At 43.4% G+C, this 23736-nt stretch overlaps 1 protein-coding gene across 1 annotated transcript in view; it reads left to right on the top strand.

Moving 5' to 3' along the window:
• The window catches only part of ASPG (asparaginase), a 374392-nt gene that overhangs the window by 141961 nt on the left and 208695 nt on the right, over positions 1-23736 (top strand). The window lies entirely within an intron of this gene.

Genomic DNA, 23736 nt, shown 5'->3' with positions numbered 1-23736 from the left:
AAGTGTTTTTTTATTCATATGACACATCAAATGAAGAACCTATTACAAATGCATTGACTGCAGCCTGGGCAACAGGGAGCTCAAGTGCTATAACTATTTATTTTGCAATGTTTGAAATCTCCCTTCTGAAGGTTGCCCAGCATGACACAGTGCATGAAAATGAAACATGGAAGTGCGGGTTCTCTTGGCCTTAGAGTACCTCTTTGATACTGAGAAGTGTTAGTACTCAGATTTTAAATGTGCAGGTTGTCAGTACCTTACAGTAGCTGTCCATTTAAAGCAGGGTTACTCATAGTACGGCCCGCGGCGGCCCGCGGACCTTGCAGACATCCTACATGTGTTTTAAAAAAATTTAAATTGTGTAAACCCTGCCGGTTGCAGCAGCCCGGACTCTGAGACTCTGCCCTGTGGGGGCCGGGGATTCCAGTGATTGTCAAAGTGGAGATGCAGGGGCCTAAGAGGTGAAATACAACAAAGCTTTATTAACATGCAAATGGTCTTTTAAAGACCTGTGAAGTACTCGGGTGCGGTGTGGCTGTGTGGGAGGGAGACGGGGAGAGAGAGAGAGACGGAGGGAGGGAGACGGAGGGGGACGGAGGGATAGGGAGGGAGGGAGAGGGAGGGAGACAGGTAGGGAGGGAGACGGAGGGAGACAGACGGAGGGAGATGGAGGGAGGGAGACGGAGGGAGATGGAGGAAGGGAGACAGAGGGAGGGAGACAGAGGGAGGGAGACAGAGGGAGGGAGACGGAGGGAGGGAGACGGAGGGACGGAGACGGAGGGAGGGAGGGAGACGGAGGGAGGGAGGGAGGGAGACGGAGGGAGGGAGGGAGGGAGACGGAGGGAGGGAGGGAGACGGAGGGAGGGAGGGAGACGGACGGAGGGAGGGAGGGAGACGGAGGGAGGGAGACGGAGGCAGGGAGACGGAGGCAGGGAGACGGAGGCAGGGAGACGGAGGGAGGGAGACGGAGGCAGGGAGACGGAGGCAGGGAGACGGAGGGAGGGAGACGGAGGGAGGGAGACGGAGGCAGGGAGACGGAGGCAGGGAGACGGAGGCAGGGAGACGGAGGGAGGGAGACGGAGGGAGGGAGACGGAGGGAGACAGGTAGGGAGGGAGAGGGAGGGAGGGAGGGAGACGGAGGGAGACAGGTAGGGAGGGAGAGGGAGGGAGGGAGGGAGACGGAGGGAGACAGGTAGGGAGAGGGAGGGAGGGAGGGAGACGGAGGGAGACAGGTAGGGAGGGAGAGGGAGGGAGGGAGACGGAGGGAGACGGAGGGAGACAGGTAGGGAGGGAGAGGGAGGGAGGGAGGGAGACGGAGGGAGACGGAGGGAGACAGGTAGGGAGGGAGAGGGAGGGAGGGAGGGAGACGGAGGGAGACGGAGGGAGACAGGTAGGGAGGGAGAGGGAGGGAGGGAGGGAGACGGAGGGAGACGGAGGGAGACAGGTAGGGAGGGAGAGGGAGGGAGGGAGGGAGACGGAGGGAGACCGAGGGAGACAGGTAGGGAAGGAGACGGAGGGAGACGGAGGGAGACGGAGGGAGGGAGATGGAGGGAGATGGAGGGAGGGAGACAGAGAGGGAGACGGAGGGAGGGAGACGGAGGGTGGGAGACGGAGGCAGGGAGACGGAGGCAGGGAGACGGAGGGAGACGGAGGGAGGGTGACGGAGGGAGGGTGACAGAGGGAGGGTGACGGAGGGAGGGTGACGGAGGGAGGGTGACGGAGGGAGGGTGACGGAGGCAGGGTGACGGAGGCAGGGAGACGGAGGCAGGGAGACGGAGGCAGGGAGACACGGAGGGAGAGAGACACGGAGGGAGAGAGACACGGAGGGAGAGAGACACGGAGGGAGAGAGACACGGAGGGAGGGAGACACGGAGGGAGGGAGACACGGAGGGAGGGAGACACGGAGGGAGGGAGACACGGAGGGAGGGAGACACAGAGGGAGGGAGACGTACGGAGGGAGGCGTACGGAGACAGCGGGAGGGAGAGACAGAAGGAGGGAGAGACAGAGGGAGACAGAGGGGTCGACAGAGGGAGGAGGGCGACGGAGAGAGAGAGGGGGAGAGAGAGAGAGAGATCTGTGTATGCTGGGTCTGGTGGCTCAGTGGACGAAGGCGTCTGCTGCAGGGACCTGTGTTCAACCTCATGGTCACAATTTTTTTTGCTTTAGCCCCGCCCCTCCCCCTCTGACCCCGCCCCCACCGGTGCGGCCCTCGGCCACAAACCACACTGTAAATTTGGCCCCCGAGAGAAAGTTTGTGAGTACCCATGATTTAAAGCATGATCTCATGCCTATATTGGTTTTAATTTTCAAATAATTAAAAGGAGTCTTCTCTGTCTGATGGCATGGAATAACGGATTGTACTTGTAGGTCTCAATGAAAACATTCTCTTCAACTTGTGTTGTGCCTTTGGCACAATTTCAGATTGTAGACGATGTAGGAGTTATGTAGCACACTCCGTTATGATTATTTCAGGTTCAGGGCTAGGATCCTTGGATTTGGGGTCTACAGCCTTTATTTTTTTACCTGAATGTCGTAAGTTTATCCCGTCACACACTCCTACTGGCCAGTATGTAGCTGTTGTGCAGCAAATTGACTCCCAGGAAAAATAGCTACCCTTGGGTTAAGCTACCACATCACCCTAAAAGTAATTTTTCGTGATGTTTTCCATTCATTTCAAGTGTAATCATGGTGTCCATTTAGACTTTTCACATATTTCCTAAATATCTTCCACCTATAGGGCAAATTAAAATGTCAAACGTGTTTCCTTGAACCTTGCGGATTAGATCGGGTGCTGCCTGCATCCATGCCAAGTGTCTGTTTGCCCCCTTATTCACTTCTCACTTCATCTGCTCCCCGCCAATTGCCTCCTGCCAGCTGTAATCTGTGGTTTGCCTCATATTGCCTCACATCGTCTCACTACTCGCTTGCCTCTCCATTTGCCACCAAGGCGAGGAGGACGAGGCGTTGGCACTGGAGATTTCGATATAAGGTGAATTCTCAGCCCGCTATGAGCCCACTTTGAGTTCTCTTGAGGAGCAAATTGTGGGCAGCAGCAGCAGAGCGTTTGGTCTACTAATCTATTGCACAATTTATGATTCACTACTGTGACACGCTATCCCACGTTCTGTTGTAATTGTGCCTCAGGTCTGAATTGTCCCCACTTGCTTGTTCTGCTAAGGAGGAAGATACCTCTTGTTCTAACAGAGTGGGTACTATGAGGTCGGGAAAGGAGCGGCCTCCTTCCCCCCCCCCCCCCCCTCCCCCATTAAGAGGAAGAAAAAAATACAACAATCATCAATTTTAAATAAAAGAAAAATAAAACAAGCAGGTGATATCCAGTCTCTCAAATCATCTACGGGCCGTATATTTGGGAAACCGGCAAAGACTCCAACAAAATTTGATTTCATGAAAGATCCAACTGGAGCCATGTTAACGTTCTTAACGAATTCATGCGAGCTCCAAACCCCAATTAAGCCAATGAGTAAATCAAGTACAACACCCCTTAACCAAGGAGTAAGGGAACCCAACCAGTATGAGCTGGAGGTGGAACTAAGGTCAAATTCAACTGAAGAACTAGGCAATCAATGGGGTCAAATAACAGACTTAGAGATGCTAACTATTCCCCTAACTACATATTTGCAACAAGAGGTCCCAAACTGCGTGGGGCAATTGACGGGAGATACTCAGCAATTATTAGCAATAGGGCTGCCAATGCCAATCGAAGTGCAAGTAAACGTGAGAAAAGTCAACAGTGTAAGGGTATCCATTGAGTCTGGCCCAAACAACCCAGCCCCAGCAAGAATCTCCAAAAGAAGGGGTCGACTGGGCAAAGACCTCAAGGGAAGTTAAAATCCTACCCAATCACCAGCAATCGGATTTTAATCTGCCTACAATGTATATTGTCCAAAAGTTGGACCAGGAGAATTCTAAGCAAAATAATGGGTCTCAAAACAATATGGATGACTATATCAGGAAAGCAGAAAACTTGCAGCGTTGGAGTACTCCCTATCAAAAAGGCAAATGGAACCAGTAGGCTACAATTTACTGGTCTACGTGATAAGGGGCATGATCAGCAAATCCCTGTAAGTGAAGCCTACAAAGAACAGTCATTTATAAATGGGCAAAGCCAAAGCCCCGGAGTACAAGATACAGGAAACTGGAACTCTGGGTCAATTTGGAATCTATTTTTTAGAACCTCACGACTAACACTTGAAGCTTTAACATATCATATAATAAAATGGAGGTGCAAATAGACCTTTTGAGTGCCATGGCATCCTCTGTAGCTGGAATTGATCAGAAGATAGCAACATTAAACAATCTAGTAATAAGGGCACAAGCACAACCGATATCATCTTATACAGAGTGCAATTGTGCCCCATTAATCAATAAACTGGCCACAATTCCTTATGTTTTAAAAACAATAATGGATGACGTGAGAGGAAATGTATTCAATGTTGGAAATAAAGCCAGCCAGAGTGATTGCTTACCTAAAGATATGATGACAAGAAATGATAATACTGTAGTTAAGGAAAGTTTGAAAGATCCAATAGCCGATAAAACGAATGATCAAGCAGTAAAAACTCCATGTTTGTCACAAACAACATCTTTAGAGGCATCACCAGAAGTTCATCTATCAAAAAGACAGAGGAAAAAACAATGGAAAGATAGACAGTCTCAAAAGTAACAAGAAATGTAATTATCCCAGAAGTAGAGAGAACAAATATAGGAAATAAGCAAGAAAAAACTCCAAACCAAAAACAAGAGGTCAAAGGAATGTTACCAGCAAAACCTTGCTATCCTTTGTTTTTTATGACTAAGTACTTCTGACAATTTTGTATTGAACAAAGTCATTAATGAGTCAATAGATAACACAAAACAGGTAGATCAGGAAAAAAATCAGCTTTCAGGTATGTCATGTGCTGAAGAAATTAAAGAAACTGTGAAAAGTAAACTAGTTCAATAAGAAAAGAAAAGGTCAAAAAGAGAGAACATTAGATTTGCTCATGATAGCACAGAATCGCCAGAAAACCAGAAGGCCAGCAATACTCCACAAGATCAGGCAATTGAGGGAAGAAATCCACTTAAACAACAAAAATGGTCTCAGGATTTATGTAAACACATTGGTAAGCAAATTGAGCGCGATCAATAAAAAGACGCAAATCTTCAACAACAAATCAAGATAAAAATTCATGGTGTAAAAAAAAGGGATTAATACAGGTAATCTTTACGTCAGAATATAAATCTAGGGGTAACAACGATATCTTGAAACGAGGAAACATCTTAAAATTGTGGAAAGCAGTACCTTCACTGGAAAGCGTTAGAAGTACTGACATAGAATCAATTGAATTCTTAGCCAGTAATAACAGCAATCAAGAATCGACGTTGGTTACCTGGACAACACTTACCTCTGCTGGTCTTATTATACAAGAACACTATCTTTTCCTGGACTGGGGAAAAAAAGTAACAACCCCACTCCAACCCTCCTACCCTAGCCCATTTATCTCATCAAAAATACAAAATAAGAAGCAAAAGAGATCCGACAATAACCAGATATACTCAATATTAAAAAATCCGATAGGTATGACAAATGGCCAAGCCCTGAGATCACTAGTGGAGAACAAAAGTGATCTAACTGATACCCTAAAGTTTGGCTGGTTTACTGCAGCCCTACATAATGTCAGGGCGGACTGACAAATCGCAAGGAATATGCTACTTACCAGTATGCATCTGTTCTTGGCAGGTAGAGCTGCAGAGCCACACACTTAGGATAAGATCGCCATCTGGTGTTGGGCTCGGATGATTGCAGGTTGTTGTTGTCTTCGGAAGAAGCCTTTTGGTCACGAGATAGGTGACTCCTCCTCTGGACAACAGTGCGCATGGGCATCCACTCCATCCTCAGATTGTTTTTCGCCATGATGGGAAATGATGGATTGTATTAGAAGAAAGAGAAAGGATGTCCATGTGTAGTGTCTACTTAAGACAATGCTGGAACAGATACAGGTCCCGGGGAGGCGGGTGGGCGTGTGTGGCTCTGCAGCTCTACATGCCAAGAACAGATGCATACTGGTAAGTAGCATATTCCATTCGAGGCATATGAGCTGCAGATCACACACTTAGGATAGACTATATAGCAGTGTCTCCCCTAGCGGTGGTCACCTGTATCTGTTGCAGCAGTTTGGAATAGAGTTTTTAGGACAGCTTGGCCTACTGAAGCTTGTTGTTTGGATTGCACATCAACACAGTAATGTTTAGTGAAGGTGTGTGTGGTAGACCATGTGGCTGCTTTGCAAATGTCTTCTAAGGGAATGTTCCCTAAGAATGCCATGGAAGCCCCTATTTTACGCGTGGAGTGCGCCCTAGGGGGAACCGTAAGAGTGCGTTTAGCTTTTTGATAACATATTTGGATACATTTAACTATCCACCTGGCTATACCTGATTTGGAAATGGGGTTGCCTTTATGTGGTGGAGTGAAAGCAACAAACAGCTGTTTGGTTTTGCGAAAAGGTTTGGTTCTGTCGATGTAATAAAGCAAGGCTCTTTTAACATCTAAGGTATGAAGGGCCCTCTCTGCTACTGAGTCTGGATTAGGGAAGAAGACTGGTAGCTCGACTGATTGGTTAAGATGGAAAGGGGAAATTACTTTAGGTAGGAATTTTGGGTTTGTCCTAAGAACCACTTTGTTACGATGTAGTTGTAGGAATGGTTCTTCAAGAGTTAAGGCTTGTATTTCACTTACTCTTCGCAGGGATGTGATTGCTGTGGATCTGGGTGTCTGATTTCTCCATGGTTCTGGGTTAATAGGGCCGGTGAAAGGCGCAATTTTTGATGTGGAACTAGCGATAGTTCCAGAAGTGTCGTGAACCAGGGTTGACGTGCCCAAGTGGGTGATACTAGGATTAGTTTTAGCGACTGTTGTTTGAGCTTGTGTACCACAAATGGAATGAGTGGGAGAGGCGGAAAAGCGTACGCAAATCTGCCTGACCAGTTCATCCATATTGCATTGCCCTTCGACTGTGGGTGTGGAAACCTGGCGGCGAAGGTTGGGCATTTTGCGTTTTCGTGTGTGGCGAACAGGTCTATGTCTGGTTGGCCCCATTTTTGGAAGAATGGTAATAGGACTTGCGGGTGTAATTCCCATTCGTGGATTTGCTGTGTCTGACGACTTAGGAGATCGGCAATCTGGTTGTGAACCCCTGGAAGGTGTTCCGCTAGCAGGTAGATGTTTTGGGGAATTGTCCATCTCCAGATGCTCTGTGCGAGTTGGGACAGTTGGAGAGAATGTGTCCCCCCCCCCTCACCCCCCTGCTTTTGTATGTAATACATTGTCGTCATGTTGTCTGTGCGGATGAGGACAGTTTTGTTCTTTAGATGTACTTGAAAGGATTTTAGTGCTAGGAACACCGCTAGGAGTTCTAGGTGATTGATATGGAGCAGTTTTTGTTGAGTGGCCCATCTGCCCTGAGTGGTGTGTTGGAGGAGGTGGGCTCCCCACCCTGTGAGAGATGCGTCGGTGGTCAGCACTACTTGTGGAAGAGGCTCTAAGAACGGTCGCCCTTTGGACAGGTTGATGGTGTTCCACCATTTCAGTGAACGAAGTGAGCGACTGTCCACCAACACCAGATCAGTAAGTTGTCCGTGAGCCTGGTTGCACTGTTGTGCTAGACATTCTTGCAAGGGACGCATTTGAAGTCGTGCGTGGGGTACGATGGAGATGCATGACGCCATCATGCCTAACAGTTGCATAAACACTCTTGCTGGAAGAGTGTTGAGTTTGAAATTTTAAGTTGAGGTTTTGTATGTTGGCTATCCTGGCTGTGCTGGGATAAGCTATGGCCTTGGACGTATTTATGGTAGCTCCAGGATATTGATGTATGTGGGAGGGTTGTAGTTGAGATTTGGGATAGTTGATGGTAAATCCCAAGTCGTGTAGGGTTTGAATAGTGTGGTGAGTGTGGAGAATGCATTTGTCGAGAGTATTGGCTTTTATGAGCCAATCGTCCAGATACGGGAAGACATGGATTTGTTGTCTCCTGAGATGCGCTGCCACTACTGCTAAGCATTTGGTGAATACCCTGGGTGCCGTTGTTACTCCGAATGGGAGGACTGTAAACTGATAGTGCTCTCCGTCGACCACAAATCTTAGATACTTCCTGTGAGCGGGATGCATGCGGATGTGAAATATGCGTCCTTGAGGTCCAATGTGGCAAGGAAGTCGCCTTGTTGAAGTAGTGGGAGGACTTGTTGGAGAGTGATCACATGGAAGTGATCTGAGTGTATGTACTGGTTTAGTAGTCTGAGGTAGAGTATGGGTCTTAAAGTCTCGTCCTTTTTGGGAATTAGGAAGTATAGAGAATATACTCCCGTACCCTGATGTTGGAGTGGAACTGGTTCTATTACGTGTTTTTGAAGCAAGGACCGAATTTCCTGTTTGAGGAGTATAAGATGGTGTGGTGACATTGGACGGTGTTTGGGGGGGTGTTTGTGAGTTCGAGGCAGTAACCAAACTGGATAATTTGTCTTACCCACTTGTCTGTTGTGATGGAATTCCAGACAGGTAGGAACTGTTGGAGTCTTCCCCCGACTGGAGTGGAATGGTCTTGGGGGAGTGGGGGCAAGTCACTGTTTAGTGGCTGGAGAGGTGCGGGTGTTGGTATTGCCACGTCCTCGGCCCTTGGTATTGTTCCCCTATATCCTCCTCTAAAATATCCTCTGTTAGGGGATGTTTGTGCGGAGGTTTTGAAGGTGGAAGAGGTGTCCGTTCCCACATTTTTGGAGGCTCCCCTGTAAAAGGAGCGTCGAAAGGAGCCTCGGGGTTATGGAGACTGTAATGCTCCCATTGATTTAGCAGTCTCGTTATCTTTCTTCATCTTCTCTAGTGCAGTGTCTACTGCGGGTCCAAATAGTTGCTCCTGGTTGAATGGTTGTTTGTACTTCCGGCTTAAAGCCTAAAATACGTAGCCATGCATGGCGTCTAAGCAGTACGCTTGTGTTGACCGCCCTAGATGCAGTGTCCGCTGCGTCTAATGCACATTTAATTGATGCATTAGATATTAGTTTTCCCTCTTGGATGAGGTCATTGGCCTGGGATTTGTTCTCATCTGGCAGGTATTGTAAAAGATCTTCTAGCTGATCATAATGAGCCCTATCATATCGGGCTAATAGGGCTTGTGTATTGGCAATACGCCAATGGTTAGCAGCTTGTGCTGCAACCCTTTTGCCCGGGGCCTCTAATAGCTTGGACTATTTGTCCGGGGGCGGTGTGTCTCCTGTTGTTTGGGAGTTAGCCTGCTTTCGTGCGTTTGAAACGACTAAAGAGTCTAGAGGGAGCTGTGCCTTAATGTACGCGGGATCTTGTGGGGCCGGCCTATATTTTTTTTCTATTCGGGGGTTAAGAACCCTAGCTCTAACAGGGTCTTTAAAAACCTCAGTGGCGTGTTTTATGACCCCTTTAATCATGGGCAAAATCTGAACTGATTTTTGCGACTGCTCAAAGGTGTCGAGAAGAAAGTCCTCTTCAGGTGTATCTGAGTGCATGGTGACGCCATGGAACAGTGCCGCCTTGTTTATCAGCTGTCCAAACCCTAGGTGGTCATCAGGAGGAGAGGGTTTGGAGGGGTATGTAGTGGGATCAGGAATGTCAGGTAAGGGGTAAGCCCAGTCATCTAAGGGTGCCGTATCCGTGAGTGTGAAAGGATCATTAGGATCATTCAGGTCATCCGGGTCTCCCCCTCCCCCTAAATCATCATCATCATCCTGTGGAGGTGGTGTATGTGAAGGAGATGGTAGAGTGGAGGAGGTGGGGGCAGAGGGGGTGGGATGAGAGGTGATATAGGAGAGGAAGGACAAATGGGTGAGGTGGCAAAGTCCTTCTTCTTTATGGGAGCTGGAGGAGGTGTTGTATCCAGCTTCCTTTTCTTGTATGGCACAGTGGTGACATGTCCGGTTTTTGGATTGATATAAATCCTTTTTTGTGTGGGATCCGGGCGAAAAAGTTCTTAATTGTCCGAAAGTGACTTTGGTGCCGACTTTTTCGGTTCCGATCTATGTTTTGGGTGATCGGTAGAGTCTCTGTGGACTTTTTTCAGTACCGAGGATGGTTTTGGTGCCGGTGGAGACTTTGGTGCCGAAGAACGTTTTGGTGCCGGTGGGGATTTCGGCCTCGATGGTTTTGGAGCCTGCTTCGGTGCCGAAGGTATTGTGGGCACAATAACATGTGGTTTGCTCGAGCCCGAGCCACCTGCAGGCTTATATTTCTTCGGAGCCGGGCCCGAGGGTGGGGCTTCTGAAGACTACTTTCGGTCGCGACTGGGGCCAGCTGACGGAGTCTTGACCATTGTCTTTTTTGGGGGGGTTGGGGTAGGGGCACTGGTACTCACTCGTTGCCCCGGAGTGATGAGGTCATCAGAATCGTCCGCTTCGGATACGATCTGGAGGTCTTCGGAATCGTCTTCCGGGACATCTTGGGCAAAGATGTCCTCTGGTTCTGGAGCTGGTCTGGCCATGATATGGCGTCTAGATCTTCGGTCCCGGATGGTTTTCTTGGAACGGAATGCGGCGCAGGCTGGACAGTTGGATTCGTTATGTTCCGGCGAGAGGCACAGGTTGCAGACCTCGTGGTGGTCACTGTGGGGGAACTTTGCTCCACATTGGGGGCATTTTTTAAAAGGTGTCCTTTCCATGAGCCGTATCCGGAACCGGTCCGATTGGATTTCGACGTCGAGTTGTAAAGGATGTTGGTTTCGAAAGCTGGATTTTCAAGTTTTCAGCCGGAGTGGAAAAGTTCATCCGAACCCAATGGCGGAAAAAAACAATCTGAGGATGGAGTGGATGCCCATGCGCACTGTTGTCCAGAGGAGGAGTCACCTATCTCGTGACCAAAAGGCTTCTTCCGAAGACAACAACAACCTGCAATCATCCGAGCCCAACACCAGATGGCGATCTTATCCTAAGTGTGTGATCTGCAGCTCATATGCCTCGAACTTGATGTTCCTACAAGGGGGTCAACAATCCCAATTGATAAGATTAGAATATGCTCCTGGAATATAAACGGCGTGCAATCAAAGATCCAGAATGAGCAACTACCCTCCCTGTCGGACCATTTTCAAATCATCAGCCTAGAAGACACTTGGGCACTTGCACCTTTTTAGGTTAGAAGGTTACAAGGGCTACTATTCGTTGGCCAAGAAAACAAGTAAATATGGCAGATCCTGTGGGGGTTTGGCAATTTTTATTTCCACAGAACTAAATATGGAGAGTGAGATGGATGCTCAAAGTCTAAAGGACTGTTTGATTGTCAAAATATGTTACAAAGAACAAAAGATAATTAAATCCCTTGTAATAATCAACATATACATTTACCCTGACACCTGTTCACAAAGAACAGTGGTTAGCTGCTTGACAACTATGATATTGCAGCAATTGGATAATGACATCTAACCTGAGATCATCATTACGGGTGACTTTAACATGAACATGTTGTGGTGTTGTGTTAGAGATGCCGAAGTTCAACAACAAAACCATATATGGTCAATCCCCAGCCTCCCTTTTACATCGGACATTAAGGGAGGAAAGAAAGAAAAAACTGGTAAGAGCTTTTTAAAAGACTTAGAAACTATTGCTTTAAGGGAGCTAAACGGGCGATTTCAGCAAGACTCGCCACCCGCTTGGACGTATCCAGCATGGGGCAACAAGTCCAGAATAGATTATACAACAGCATCGTTGGACTTATTTCACAAAATTTCGTCTTATCGGATAGGTGGAACAGACAGGAGCGATCATAACAACAAATAATAGAGTTAAACTTAAATGGTATAAGGTATGAAAAATATATGACCCTTCCGGAAGACATAACAGTGAATTATAAGAAACTGTATTGGTCGGAAAATACAAAAGAATCCATCATTTCGTAAAATACGAAAGAATCCAATCATAGCCAGTGCACAAGCAATGGCAGAGATATATTTTGAAGGAGACTTTTCTAATGCTATTGAAAAATGGTCCCTCTTTACAAAGAAATTAATCTCCGGTCAGCTCCAAAGAGATGGAACTAAAGGGCAGCAGAAAAGAAAATCATTGGCACTGGTTAAATTATCTTCTGAATGTCATCTATTAAAAACAGAGCGTAATAGAACCCTAAGACTGGTAAAGAAGCACCCAGGCAATCAAATCTATGGCGAAAAACTTAAAAGGATAAATGCAGAAGTAAGGAAATTGACCTGGAAGGGCAAAATGCAAGCAAAACAAGCGCTATGGGCAAAAGCTTTATATACTTGTAAAAAGAGTAACGCAAGAGAATTCTAGGTACTAGTCAATAACATGAGTAAAGCTAGTAGGAAATCTACTTCTTCGACAGTCACTGAATCAGAATGGGTTACGTTTTTACACTCTCATTTGAATCACAATCCAGGTACGGTCACAAATCCTATCGCTGAAAGCATATGTAGAGCAGAGGACAATAAGAATACTGATATAATTATAATGGAAAACCAGGTATGCAAACTTATTAAGAAACCGAGATCCAATGGTGCCCCTGGCCCAAATGGAAATCCAGCTGTTTTTTATAAGGAGAATGCCTTATTTTGGTCTAGCTATCTAACACCAGTATTCAATCAAGCATTGCAAACAAGGACCATCCCAAAGTCCTGGAAGGGTTCTATAATTTCACCCATCTATAAAAGTGGGGAGTGGTCACTTCCAGCCAACTATAGATTCATTAAGCTGCAAGATATTGAAACTAAGCTTTTTGCATCAATTCTCCTCAAAGAGTTAATAGACTGGGCAACAGACAAGCACTTCATCCCGCCGAATCAATCGGGTTTTATACAAGGCCAAGGGACGGCAACAAATATTTTAATACTGGGAACATTAATTTATTTATTAAATTTATATGGCGCACAGCTACCTGGAAGTTTCCCGGCGCCTAGGTTTCGTGGATATTGAATCCGCCTTTGACTGTGTGGATAGGCAAATTTTATGGAGGAAATTGGATCGCTATGATATTAGTCCCGGGCTTTTAAAAGCAATTCAATTATTATACACTGAGACCTGGACTAGGGTTCGACTAGGCACTGGCTCAAGGCTTTCTGGAAAAATTAATACATCCCAAGGCTTAAAGTAATGTTGTGTTTTAGCACTGTATTTATTTAATTTATTTTTATCCGACCTTACGGTAGCGTTGGACAATGAGTTGGCTCATTCACCGAAATTGGCAGAAAAGCAAATATCAAATTTATTATATTCCGATGATGTCGTCCTGCTTAGTCAAACAAGGATAGGGTTGCAGCGACTAATAAACAAAATTTCAATGTATTCAATTGAGAATAAAATGATAATAAATGAAACAAAAACTAAAGTAATGGAAGTCAGCAATAGGGTATTGATGCGCAGCAAACATAAATGTATCTGCAAAAGTGGCAGCTAGAAAAAGTGCAATGCTATAAATACCTTGCTATACTGTTTGATGAGAACGGATCTTTTTCATATCATAAAACAGAGATGAAAAAAAGAGGCATCTGTTTACAAGGGGCCTTTCGTTTACTTTACAGCTCCTTGGGAGGTCCAACTTATCTCCCACTACTAAAGGTAATAAAAGCAAAACTGGTTCCTAGCCTTACCTATGGAAGTGTAGTTCTTTGTGGTATGGACTCTACGCTATTAAATAACGCTGTAACAAAAACTCTTAAATATTTGTTTCGACTTCCAGCCAATGCATCGCCTGCATAGATCAGGCTGGAATTTGGCTTCTGCAACCAGCAAATTGCAAGGATGGGTCAATATGTAAAGACATGGAAACAAATTAAAACCAATATTAATAATCCAATGTGCTGTCTTTTGTGGCAAGAGATGCAACGGAATCAAAAGTCTGTTTTTTATAAATATCTTCATATGGCTTTGAAAGAATTGTCAATTGACGAGATCTGGGAAATGTCTCTAACCCCACAAGCTTTTAAGAAAATAATTATTAAATCAATAAAACATCTATCCCTTTTGAAAGATAAAGAATTGTTTATTAAGCAATCGAATGCATGGATGTTGTGAGCGAATATACGATTCTTAAAGTTCAACCCTTTATAGAAATACCTTGGACAGTACAAACCAAAAATATATTTATGAAAGCACGATTCGGTAACCTGCCAGACTTAAAGCATGCGATGCCTTGGCTAAGACCATCTACGCCGAATCCCTGCAGACTGTGCAATCTGTGGGAAGAAAATATTATTAATTTGGTTTGCATATGTGCATCAATGATGGCCGAAAGAAAAAGATATCTGAAAAACTGCTTCATTGATAGAGGTGTTCGAACATGTAGACAAGCTATGGTAGTTTGTTTTAGACCAATGGACATTATTATGAACGCTAATTTTACCAAATTTTTGTTGCTTGCAAAAAAGAAACTGGACACAAGTGAGTCTAGCATAGTAATTTGAACGTTTTAAATTGTTCAGGATAAAATCTGCACTATAAACGCAAATTTGCACATAAGTAATGTGATTATAATTGCGCCTATTTGTCTTGTAAAAATGATGGACTGAATTAATGTTTATAATTTATTTTGTGGTATAATCTGTGAAAATTGACCGATTAAGATTATTAAGAATTTTAGACTTATTGCTATGTTTTAAAGGGTGTGTATTAAAGATTGTTCTAATTGTAAGATTTTTACTAATCATGCAATAAAATTTTCATTCATCATGTATCGCCAACTCTTACATTCTGTCTATACACCTTGCATGTAAAAATTGGATTATTTACCGTTTGGGGTAAAAGCGGTTGGGTTTAATGCTTGCTGTGAAGTAAAACTCGACTTTGGAGCAACAACTAATTTTCCTGACCTTTGCTGCTGCGTAATTAGACTTTTTAAAACTAGACGCAGGCAGATACAGATTTGGGACGATTAACAAAGATGATATGTTGTTTAAATGGTTAATACAAAGCGATCCATGCGATGTGGGGAAGAGTCCACACATACTCACCTTTTGTATGTAAGAGGCACGGTATATGCAAAAGAATCGGCCAGCACACTTGTGAAGGTCCTTTGGTATGCGAGAATGCGATTTCCCACTTTTACCCTCCCTAGCGTTGTGTTTTATACAGAAGTTGACTAAACTAACGTATGCGATATGTGCAGCCCTGGAAACTCTTGATTTTTAGTAACCTGGGCTGTAGGAAGTTCTTCAGGATTTGGTAAGAGAATGCAAGAAACTGTAGAAAAATATGGGCAATAAAAGACTATCTGAATGGAATAAGATCATGGTATTGCAGCTGTCGGAAACATACATTACTTGGGATGTTGGCATAGTTCGCCAGCCGTGTAATGAACGTTTCTGCAGGTGCAGTGAATGTAAAGGTGATTCTGTAAATGATTTTTATGTACAGTGATGACTGTTGACATCCTATCTTTAGGTTTCCCAGGCAAGGCATTACTGATTAACTGGAAACAATGAACAGCCCTTGTGCTCACTAAACAAGTCAGTTTACTGTATGCATGATTGCACCTTCAGAAAGTTCCTTCAGAATTAATCTAATGTTGCTAGGTGAGGGTGGACCTGTTTAATGTTGATAGACGTCAGAGTATTGTGTTTTAAGGCTGGTATACACCTTCATATATATATATATATATATATATATATATATATATATATATCTATATATATATATATATTCACTGAAAAAACCATAGGTTTCAGACATGTTATAATTAGCGGAAATTTTACTGATAAAAAACCAATGAAATTCCCCCGTTATAGTTAGTGCAGGCAACTATAACTCACGCGACCGCAATCCTCTGCTGATGCTAATACTGTATTTAGACACTTATTTGCCCATGACTTCTTCCATAAATTTTTAGCTATACATATATTACAAATATTTTTTTTTCATAAAGACACATATGTCATCAGCAGAAGATTGCGGTCGCGTGAGTTATAGTTGCCTGCACTAACTATAACGGGGGAATTTCATTGGTTTTTTATCAGTAAAATTTCCGCTAACTATAACATGTCTGAAACCTATGGTTTTTTCAGTGAATTTGCAAGGTTTTTTAAATGCTAATTCCTAACTATAACGTGTGTGAAACCTATGGTTTTTTCAGTGAATTTGTACGTTTTTTTAAATGCTAAGTTACTTTACGCCATTCGTGGCGTGCACGCCCACTTAACGCAGTTCGTTCCGTGCGCGCACCGTGCGCGCACAGTGAGCACGCGGTGCGCTTCGCGCACCGCGCGCCCACTTTACGCAGTTAGTGCCGTACACGCAAGGTGGGCACGCAGTGCGCTACGCACACCGCGTGCCCACGTTACGCACCGTGCACACATGGAGGACATATAATGCGCTTCCTTGTGATAGGTAATCTGTTACATTTAATTTGTAAGTGATGACAATAATATGCCATGCACAGAGAGTGTTTTTTTTTTTTATTAAAATTTTTAGCGTAAGCGCACCGTACGCGTACGGTAAGCGTAATCGGCGAAATTTTCAAAAAATAAAAATTTACCGTTTTTGGCCTTGGGGGATCTTTGAGGACTCAACTAACATGGCTATGTGCATGGGCGCTGTCTAAACAGCCCCTTTATATGTTTTTTGCCTTTGTTTACAGCCCCCCCCTCAGAGTGCGAGAGAGAAAATGGCGGCCGCCGCTTCCTGGTTTCGACCGATTCGAATGTTTACTTAGATGTAACAGCCAATCAGAATCGCGCTCGCGCACGCCACCGTACGCGTACGGTAAGCTTACGGTAAGCGTACCGTAAGCTGGCTCAGATATATATATTGATTTAAAGGCTATTTTCTCAGAATCTACTGAACAGATTTACACCAAACCTACAAAAGGCACTTCCTTGACCTGAGGACTACCTCTCTGCCAAATTTCTAGTAATTCTGTTCAGCCGTTCGGGCTGTAGCCCTGTCTAAAGGTCCTATGGAAAAATGCATGGGAAAAACGCGTTTTGGGACCCCCCTTTTATCTCAGCCCCCGCTTGACGAATCCCCCCGAGACTTTCAGGGTAGGAGCGGAGCGTAGCGCCCCACCTATTTTGAGACATTCGCAAGGATTCGTCGACCGGCGCCAAAGTTATTCAAAATAGAATGTTGCGGATTTCCTATGGAAACAGGGTCCTAACTATAACTACCTACTGGCGACCGCCAGTAGGTAATATAGATATATATATATATATATATATATATATAGATATATATATATAAAATAGATTATTTTTTTTAAAGGAAACCGAACTGGTCAGCTGTAAACGGGAATGATTGTTGTACGTTATTGGAGCTCCTTAGAATGTCTGCTTCTATAGACTCGCAGAGGTACATTTACATTTACTCCTCTTAGAAGAAGAAACGAGCTTCCTGAAAATTGTACACACTGCCTGGATAAACAGATGCCATAACTCACCTGGCACTCACTGGAACGATGGCATAATTATAGTATTTTTAAGTTCTCTTAAGCCTGGGTGACATCTCTGCTGATGCGGATGATAAGCTGATTATCGTTTGCATAAGAACATGGTAGGAATGCAGGATCAGATAAGGCAGGCCTGTGGGTAACCATAAATGTTAATAAGGTTAGGGTGAGGGTGGAGGACACAGGCTTTACAACGCTACCTTTCCAATGAAAGGTAAGTATGTTTAAGGTAAGTGTATGTTTTTATATATATATTATGCAGAATTGCCAACTCGCATGGTGCCACCGTGTGTCACACGATTTTGACTCCCTTCACATGGTCACCTGGCGAGGAGCTGAAATCACACGGTTATTATCGTGATTATGACAGTTTTGGGGGGAAATTTGATGAAGATTGGTCAAACGACACCAAAGTTATAGGCAAGTCAAGAAATGCTTTTCTGATGGAAACTAGGTCTGAACTATAACTACCTACTGGCGTCCACCAGTAGGTAATTAAAATATATATATGTGTGTGTATGTGTGTGTGTATCTATCTATCCATCTATCTATCTATCTATCTATCTATCTATCTTAGTCCCTCCAATCAAGAAATTATTTAAATGCAGAGTAATTAAAAAAACAAAAAAATAATGGGCGACTTTAAATGGGCCCACTATAAAAAAAAATATTTTTAAGTAGTGTGTATGTATGTATGTATGTATGTATATATGTGTGTGTGTGTGTGTGTGTGTGTGTGTATGTGTATGTATGTATGTGTGTGTATATATATATATATATATATATATATATATATATATATATTCCATATGACAACACCCAAACTTGGAGGGCCACACACGGCATTTTAGATTCCTTTATTGTTGGCAGGACTGCAGGCTACACAACATCGCTGTCACAGCTAGATGTGCCCGAGTCCAAACGCGTTTCGGGCATTCCTTCGCCCTTGGTCACTGGTCAGGTTGAGGAGTTGAGGCAGCAAACAGTAACACTGCACTTGCGGTGAGTATTTAAGTCCCGCCCGAGTGGGCATGTGCACTGTATGCATTCTGGTCTCTGTAGTCAACTGCTTGAATCCCTAATGAATGCCGCCATTGTTTCCTTCATTAAAACCTGATTTACCAAAGTGGGTTGCTGTGTTACTCACAAGATTGGTCTTCTGCTGTCTTTGTGTCCTTGCGAACAGGCACGCCATTCGTGATGCACTATATTCATGACCGCGCTTGACCCGCCGTGTAAGTAGTGGGGCCCCCCGCGACCAAGGCAGGCCCTCCAAGTTTGGGAGCGGTCATATGGAATATATATATATATATATATATATATATATATATATATATATATATATATATATATATATGTCCCGTGATCAAGCCTTTGGAAGAGGTGAAACGCGTTGGGTCTGGCAAGAAAATAAAGCCGCTGTAAGTCTTTATAAAACATACGAGTGAGTGCGTTCTTCTTTAGTCCTAGAGACTACGTTTTGTGAATATATATCGGCTGGATCCTGCCAAATAGATGCGCACCGCGCTACATCAGGAGAGCGCCGACGTCGAATTGGATCTATCTTGGGCTTTAAATATATATATAAATATATATATATATATATATCGTGAACAAGGCAGCGCGAGTCTGCTGAAACGCGTTGATGTTATACCTCGTTTGTTGAAATAAAAGACCGAGTGCCCATTCTTTCACCGGAGTGCTGGATGTTTATTTCCTAGAAGGAATATACCCATAGTTGGATGGATATATATATATCTCTGCAGCAACTCGTCTTAACTTTCTTTTCCTGATAAAACAAACGAGCGCAGACCCAGTAATTCTTGTGCTATATTTTATTTAGCCAATTCTGCCATTACGCGTTTCGGGCGATCCCGCCCTTGATCACATGACAACTCATTAGCTTGTAACCACACTATTTAAAGTGCAAGTGCAAGTGGCTTAATTAATGGACATAGAAAAAACATTGCAATGTAACGAAGGAGTGCTGTAGAAAGTCACAATAATTACATAAATGTAAACATTCAAATTGCCCTTCTTTTCATTTTTTCATAAATGTTAACAAAATTGTATATATGTACCCCAACATTGCCCCAAGGATACTATTTTCCTAAATATCCTGAGGTACTAATATTAGCATAAATGCTTGTATTCATTCCATGTTTCATTGTGTCCAAATTAACATTTGACAAAAGTGCTTGCAAGAATAAAATTATAATAAAGTGCAAATAACCCAATACAAATATATATAAACATTACAAAATTTCAGGTTATCAAAAGGTGACCAATCCAGATCTCAATACCATACCAACCCCACTTATTGCACCATATCAGCTCTATTGTGGGTTGAAAGGATGTGCAAACAGCAAGAGTATTTTTAAAGTGCAAATAGACTCAGGATGACAATAAATAAATATTTAAATATATTAGGTAAACCCTGTCGGAAATCATTCAGAAATAGGTGGAAGCATATAATATGCTTTTCTTTACCAATTTCTAAAATCAATCCTAAAACATTATAAATATCATCCTAAAATTAGTCTTAAAATTTATTTTTTTGTAATGATCGATAATGTGCACCTTTATAGGAAGAACCAATAATAAAGAACAATATTATCCTTCTTGTGTCCTATATATTATGTTTTGATTCCCCAAAGGGTGATACTTGTCCTTTGCCCAACTGTTATAGAAATATATATAAATCTTCATTGTTATTCAAACCCCTGGGGTATTTGGAATCAAACTGCAGAATATACGTTGTTTCCAGCCTTCTCAGTTTAGATTCCCTATCCCCTCCTCTTCTTTGTGGGGTAACAGTATCAATAACATAATATTTCAAATACTTTGCGTCACTGTTATGGTTAATCTTAAAATGTCTTGCAACCGGATAATTCACATCATTGTTGAATATTACCCGTATGTGTTGAAGGATTCTTTTATGCACAGGCAGCTTTGTGCTTCCTACATATCTTAAATTGCAGCTGCAAGTGAGCACATACACTACATATTCTGACTTGCATGTAAGGAAATGCCCAATTTCACATAGTTTGGACCCAAATGCTGTAATATAGGTCTTAGTGTTAATAGCATATTTGCATGCCTTGCATGATGCACATTTAAAGAATCCCTTTCTCGTCGCCAGCCATGAGCCTTTACTGCCCATCTCCAGGTTGCTTTTGACTAGTGCCATACCCATGCTATTAGTTTTCCTGAAAGTGACTGAAGGATTATTGGGTAATAATTCTCCAATTATTGGGTCATCTTTCACAATGGGCCAGCTTTTTCTCACTATAGTCCTTATTTGCTTTTCTTGACGTGAGAATCCTAAAATCAACCTGATGGGTTCCTCTCCTCTTTTCTGGCTAGCTGAAATATCTTTATATTTTAACAAATCATGTCTAGCCAAAGACTTAGATTTAATAATGGCAGACTCAATTACATCTGAGCTATATCCCCTGTCCAGGAACCTGATACGGCTCTCCCTCTGTTTTATATTGCATTCTTCCTCCTCACTACATATGCGTCTGATGCGGAGCATCTCCCCATAGGGGATGCTCTTAATGAGGTGTGGAGGATGTGCACTAGAGGCATGAAGTAATGTATTACCTGCCGTAGGTTTCCTGAAAAGGGTAGTAGATAACCTATTGTTTGTTATCTGGATTTGCACATCCTGAAATGTGACCTTCTCTTTGCTTATATCTGAAGTAAAATTCAAATTGAGCGAATTGTCATTTAACACTTCAATGAAAGATGTGGCACTTTCAACATCGCCATCCCATACTATAAACAGATCATCAATATAGCGAAGCCAAGTAACTACTCTCCTAGTAAAAATCTGCTCGTGTTGTTGCATGAGGACCAGCTCCTCCCACCACCCCATAAATAAACAGGCGTAGCTAGGAGAGAAGCTGGCCCCCATAGCAACTCCCTGGATCTGTTGGTACATTTTACCATTAAACAGAAACAAATTGTTTTCCAAGCAGAATAAAAGCATTTTAAGGAGCATTTTGTTATGGTGAAAAAAATCAATCGGTCTATTCATCAAGAAATATTCCACAGCCCTCATAGCATCATTATTCCTGATACAAGTACATAATGAAGACACATCAAGTGCTATCATGAAATAAGTCGTTTTCCATGTGATGTTCTGCACTTTTCTCAAGAAATCACTTGTATCCTGCACAAATGACTTCAAATTTCTTACAAATTCTTGCAGGAAAAAATCAATATACCTAGACAGGTTTTCTAACAGGCCATCACACGCAGCAATAATGGGACGTCCTGGGGGTTTATTCATATCTTTGTGTAGTTTGGGTATGAAATAAATCACGGGAATGATAGCATGCTCTTTTTTAAGGTATTTAAATTCATCCCAAGTGAGTAAACCCATACTTCTCCAAGCTACAAGTTGAGAAAACAATGTCTCTTGTGTGTCCTTGAATTTAACAGGTGAGACCCTTCTATAGCATTCTGTGTTGTTCAATTGGCTGTATGCTTCTTCCAAATATTCCTTTAGCGGCCATAGCACCAAATTGCCTCCTTTGTCCGAGTTACATATGATGATCTCATGATTTTCTCTCAATTTCTTAATGAGTTGCCAATATCTCCTCTCATGATTGGTAAATTTCTTATTATTGGCATTATTGATAGCAATGTTAAGTCTCTTAATTTGTGCCACAATCTGTTCATTAAAAACATCTATGGAGTATCTTGCCATAATAGGGACAAATTTAGATTTTTGTTTAAATGGAGTCTGTGGTTTGACATCTGTACCTTGAATTTGGGATGCTTGCACGTTAGTTGACCCAAATGCCCCTTGGGACTGAATATGGATATCTGTGGCCTCTAAGTCTCCTCTTTCCAAGCTTCGCAGGTCGTTGAATATCTCATAGTCAGACCCCCGCAGGCCATGCATCTCTGAGGCCTGAATTGCTCCTTCAGCTTGCGCAAATTCTCCCCTGGCGCTGCGCTGATGGTGATACTTTTTCAATTTCAATTTGCGTATGAACTTCTAGATATCTGCACGGGTCTGAGTATAATTGAAATTAGATTCTGGGCAGTAAGAAAGTCCCAATGATAAAAGTTGCTTTTCTGCAGCAGAGAGAACAATTCCCGCAAGGTTGACAATAGTGTTGTTGTTTTCTGAGGTAGCGGGGTCAGCATTTTGATTTTCCATTGCTAGACCCCCTATCGATGAGCCCTGCCTCTCCCGCGTCTCCTGACGCCTTCTCCTTGCTTTCCTACGCTCCCTTCTCCGTTGGGTTGCCCTGTTTTTCCGGGTGCGTGGTCTCAATGTTTCTCTCCGGCTGCGTTTTAAAATCTCTAACTCTTCCCCCAATGTTAATCTGATATTGTTTGCCTCCGATCTTGTTCCCACGTTTTCTGACTCAGACCCGCTCTCCACGGCTGAGCTTAACTCCGAGGCTGAGGGGGATACATTGGTATTGACTTGATAATTTCTTCTGTCCTCCATATTGCCCTTGCGTTTTTTTGCCGTATCAACCCGCATTGAGTCATACCTTCTTGCGAATATATACATATTCCGCTCGCCTGTTTAACCCTGCTTGCCCCCTCCCCCACTGGCCGCTTTAACAGGTAACCTGAGGTGTACGGCGTGTGATGCCAAAAAGTAATCCAAACACGGTGTTTTGTGCTACGTCGCGCTCCAAAAAGAATACACAGGTCTCATCATAGCATTATTCAGATTACGGTTTATTAAAGGAATGCAACACAAATTCCATTGGTCAAAAGGCGTTTTGGAGAACAGTGTCTCCTTGATCACAGGTATGGGCGTGACAGCAATTCAACCACTTGATGTACACCATTGTGAAAGGAGTCATACAGGTAGAGAGAGGACTGTGTCCGCAAAAATCATGTCTAAAAAAAACACTATGTTTAACATCACCATTATTTTAAGTGAGCCCCATAGATGCTTGAAACTGAAAAAGTTGTTAATTGCATGTTTCAGCTGCTGTTGAGGTGTTCGCTCACACAAATGCATAGTGGTTAAAATAACACCACCATGTCAATAAGTCACAGAAATATAGGTGCACACTAAACTCCGCATCATCTACAGCCTAGCACTCAGAATAAGATGCATCTGCAGCAATGAGGACACCTGTAAAGACCATCTACAGGCGCTCGCTACATTATTTAAAAGGTGAGGCTATCCTCTGCATATCATACAGCAACAAATTGACAACCCTTTGCAGTTACCCAGGGAAGCACTTATTTGGAATACCAACACAGAAACAAAAGTGGCAGAACTCCATTTGTGGTTGACTACCATCCATCAGCTCCCATTTACAGAAATATAATGCAAAACACATTTCCC

This window comes from Triturus cristatus, chromosome 9 (assembly GCF_964204655.1).
Source record: "Triturus cristatus chromosome 9, aTriCri1.1, whole genome shotgun sequence".
Lineage (NCBI taxonomy): Eukaryota > Metazoa > Chordata > Amphibia > Caudata > Salamandridae > Triturus > Triturus cristatus.
Note: the sequence above shows the minus strand (reverse complement) of the source record. Positions and strands in the feature narration are given on the sequence as shown.